We start from the raw sequence: 4718 nt of genomic DNA on the forward strand, positions 1-4718 counted from the left end.
TATAATATTCAATGTTAAAAATATGAGCTTGAATAGATGTTAAGTTAATGAAAAATGACTACAATTTCTTGAAATTCATAGACTGGCTGTAGGTATTATATCAATGCTGATTTGTGTTTAAAAGAATGGATGTGCAGACTTGGTGTTTAGTCAGGACCTACATATCAGGCAAAAGCTTGTTGGGTTATTTTGATGATTTTTTTAAATATTAGTTGGCATGGAAGAGTCTACTGTTCTTTTCTTCTGGCATATGAAGACATGTTTTACGATTATCCCAAAACTCAAAAAAGCAATCTTGTTGTATCAGACCAATGAATACTAAGTAATAAGTATTCTGTGAGCTTAAAAGATGATATACAAAGATCTCAAATTCCTATATAGTGTCATAGGAATTCTACAATTTTGAATCATCTACCAATTGTCATAATCAGCTGAACTATCTGAGAATCAGAGAATCATCTTGACATTTTCTCCTACAAAACTGTAAATGAAGCATATAAAAAAGGGATATATTGTCATATCCACATACCCTCAGTCCTAAGAATTCTGTTATGCATTCTGTCTGTTTCATTATAGTGTTCTCTCTCTCTCTCTCTCTCTCTCTCTCTCTCTCTCTCTCTCTCTCTCTCTCTCTCTCTCTCTCTCTCTCTCTCTCTCTCTCTCTCTCTCTCTCTCTCTCTCTGTGTGTGTGTGTGTGTGTGTGTGTCTCTGTGTCTGTCTCTCAGAATATGTTATAATACAACTGATTCTGGATTTGTGGATTTTCACCCACTCTGTTGTTATATAATAGCACCACTGACATGGAGATTGTGCAAGAAATCTGCAAAACACTCTTATAGATTGCATACAACTTCATTAGTGTGTGGAATAAAACTCTTGATAATGACTGTTTTATTTCATGAATTATAAGTTCACTTTTTCTTGGTGAGTGGGCCAGGGATTAAGAAAAGATATCACTACGTGGCCCTAATAGACTGGACCTGTGTCATCTCCCCCTCTGTCCCTCTGCCCCTCTGCCCCCTCCCCCTCTGCCCCTCTGCTGTGCTATGTCTAAAGGCATGTGTCAATATCCCCAAAACATAAATATCAAAGGAAAGTATGAACACAGTTCTCCACCACCACAAATTACTAGGTCAAATTTTCTACACTTAAGAGAATTGAAAGAGAAAGAAATTTGTAGTCCAGTGGATAAAATGCTCCCTGGAAAAACTTCTTTACTGACAATAATATCTCCTCTAGTAGGTAAGTATGATTATGCTTTAGACAGCAGAAAGGGTAATTATTTTGCTGAGTGAGATCTGATATACCACACCATACAATTAAATATATACCGGAAAAATTCATATTCAAAGAAGAAAGATGTGGGTTTTTAGAGAATGTGGTGTGTTTGTTAATTTTTTTGTAGAATTACACTGAGCTAGTGAAAAAGACACATACGTTAAGACTGTGATAAAGAGGAAGGCTACTTTCCAAAGCATGTTGGGAAATTTCTTAAACACGGGATCTCACATACTAAGGAGTCACTCAAGACCAGTTCTCAGAAGATGTCACCCTAATTTACAGATAAATATTCAAGTTTTGTTTACATTTACAGGAAATGTATTTCAGTCCATTATAATCCCAGGCAAAGACAAATCTGAGACTGATAAAAAAAGAAAAAGACTGCCCATGTCTGCTCTTTTATCAAGCCTGTCTTACTACTTAGCTTAAAAGAAGAAACATATAACATCAATTCACACTAGTTCATGATCAGTGGATACTAGTTAGCCAATGTTATCAAAAATGTAAAGGGAAAACCAGCTTTATTGACAGCTGGCTCTGGGATACATGTCTGTGCATGGGATTTGTGTTCCAGTTCAAATTCTGCAAAGATGATATTTGGCCCAAAACCTTTCTCAGTAACACAGAAAGCATAATCTGCCAGTTTGCTCAGTTATATTTGATAATAGAATATTAAGGAACACACACTAAAAGGTTATGCTTTGGCTTAACACAAATTTCATCTACCACTGTTATTATTTTGTTTATTGTTAAGATGATCTATAATTGTACTCTCCAGTGATTACAATTACAACATATTTACTTATATTATTCACAGTTTTTAATAAATTTGCACATTTAACACATTTTTAAAAGCTGAAATGTTACCAGATTTACAATTTAATATGCATTGCTTAAATTAATATTCATTTACATGTTATTATTTAAATATACTTTATTCATTATCATATTACTGAGATAATTTCTTAGTTCAGTATGTATCATTTAAAGGACCATGGAAAATTTCATGAATGTTGTCATTAGTTCCAGTGATATTCATGATGCAGCCAATGCTGAGCAAACTGGGAAGCAATGGAAAATAATACAGAGCCAAGTTTAGACATCATTTGCATACAGAATCAACTAGTGGCTTAGAAGGGCAATTTGATTACATTGCAATTCTTACACTATGGAAAAATGAGTAATTAGCTCTTCCTCAAAATAAAAGTGGTTTCTACAGATGGATTTTTCCTTTCTTATCCACAAAAGATCTGCCAGTGATACTATCATACTATCATTATGAAAATTCTTCTCATAATCACTACTACATAAAAAACATACAAAACTCATTTGACTATGGGATTCACTTTTAGGCAAAATATTTAGAAATTATTTCAATTCTCTTTTGTAAAATGCTTGCCAGCCCCCAGAAGATATTGAGCTAATATTGTATGAAAAAAATAGAAATCATTACAACAAAGACCATGGTCAGCATGATTAAAATGCAGTTGTACAGAAAGGGTGTATTATTTGAATTAGCGAACTATGGCCCATGGACCAAAATTGACCTAATTCTTGTTTTTTGTTGCTGTTTTTGGTTTTTCAAGACAGGATTTCTCTGTATAGCTCTGGCTGTCCTGGAACTCACTTTGTAGACCAGGCTGGTCTTGAACTTAGAAATCCACCTGCCTCTGCCTCCTAAGTACTGGGATTAAAGGTGTGTGACACCACCTCCCAGCTTTAATTCTTGTTTTCTTATGAAGAACTTGATTTCACAGTAACACGTTCTTCTATTTACATATCATTTCTGTTCCTTTAATGCTATTTTATCAGTGTTGATTAGTTGTTACAAAAAATATGCTACCCATAAAGCATAAAATGCCTAAAGGTATTTGCCAAACCCAGCACTGAGCTGATCACAACTTGAATGTATTAATAAGAAATCAGGATTCAAAGCAGTAGAGACTATTGTCATCATCATTAGCTCTAGTAACACTATGATGATGATTCAGTTCATTGTCTCTATCCCTGAAACTGAAGACTTTTCTATATCATGAGTCCAGATTTCAAAGACAAAATTGCTTCCAAGAGGAAACCAAATTTTGCTCTAATTGCTTCCATTCATATTTCTTCACAGCTGGTATTATCGACTCATACCAATGAATGAATAATGGCCACAGGGAAATCCCCATTCAAATTTAAAAATACAGCAGAATTGTCAAAAGTGAACATGGAGACATGTGTCTACTCAGCATTAACAGACAACTATCAATCATGCCATACATTAAAATACCTGTGAAAATAAGAATGTAAAATAAAATAGGATAGTAAAAACAGGAGGCATGCAGACTGAGATCATTTAGGAATAATTTGTTTCACTCAAAGAACTGCATTTTCTAGATCATTGGTACAGGTAAATTCCATAGGAGTGTAGTCACTGCAGAGTATGATGGTAAGGTAGGCTAGATGGTGGAAGAAATAAAAAGTAATATACACCAAAATGGTCCTACAATCCGATGAAGATTACAGATTGAACAGATAAGCAAAACGTATTTATCTGTGTTTTCTATTTATTGTTTTTCTGTTCTTTCTTCCTTCTTTCCTTCCTTCCTTCTTTCCTTCCTTCCTACCCTCTCTTCCCTCCCTCCCACCCTTCTTTCTTTCTCCTTCTTTCTTTCTTTCTCTTTCTGTCTGTCTGTCTTTCATTCTTTCTTTTTGACTTCACTTTTTCTCTGTGTGTCTGTTTATACACACATATGACATGGCATGCATATATGCATGAGGATACCAGAGGACAAGGCGCAAGAATCAGTTCTTTTTTCCAATCATGTAGGTTCCAAGGGTGGAACTGAGGCAGGTATTTTTTTTTTTAATTCAACAAACCAATTTACTACCCCTTATTATTCTTTTGTTCTTGCTTTAACTACCCCTTTTCCTTCACAGAAGATTACAGAATTTTTATTTGTAGGAAGAGTAGTTCCATCATGGAATGCCAAATAATTTACATTTCTTGAATGTGACCAATGAAAAAGATAATAGATAATAGCTGAAATGAAAACAAAGTTACTGCTGGCTTCTACGAGACTCACGGTGTAGATTTACTTCACAAAGACCTACTGCCTTCCAAGTGCTGGAATTGAAGACATGCACCATCATGCTCACTTCATTTGGTTTTCCAGATTTATTCCTATTTTTAAGTTGTTAATGATGTTTTAAAATTTATTCTTTAATCTTTTTTTTTACAGTCCTGACTTTATTCCCCCCCCCACCAACTCTCTTGACTGGTCCATATCCCATTCCTCCTCCCCTTGACTACAAGAGGATGTACCCAATCCCCACCCCTATCCCACCAGACCTCCCTACTCCCTGGGGTCTCCAGTCTCTTGAGGGTTAGGTGCATCTTCTCTCACTGAGTCCAGACCCGGCAGTTTTCTGCTGTCTATGTGTTGAGGGCCTCA

General features: G+C 35.3%; 1 non-coding gene across 1 annotated transcript; it reads right to left on the bottom strand.

Moving 5' to 3' along the window:
• Positions 1–1087: 1087 nt before the first annotated feature.
• LOC116076639 lies at positions 1088–1250 on the bottom strand. Its single transcript, XR_004113040.1, has one exon. It is a non-coding gene; the product is annotated as a U1 spliceosomal RNA (small nuclear RNA).
• Between the last annotated feature and the right edge of the window lie 3468 nt (positions 1251–4718).

This window comes from Mastomys coucha, unplaced genomic scaffold, assembly GCF_008632895.1.
Source record: "Mastomys coucha isolate ucsf_1 unplaced genomic scaffold, UCSF_Mcou_1 pScaffold4, whole genome shotgun sequence".
Classification (NCBI taxonomy): domain Eukaryota; kingdom Metazoa; phylum Chordata; class Mammalia; order Rodentia; family Muridae; genus Mastomys; species Mastomys coucha.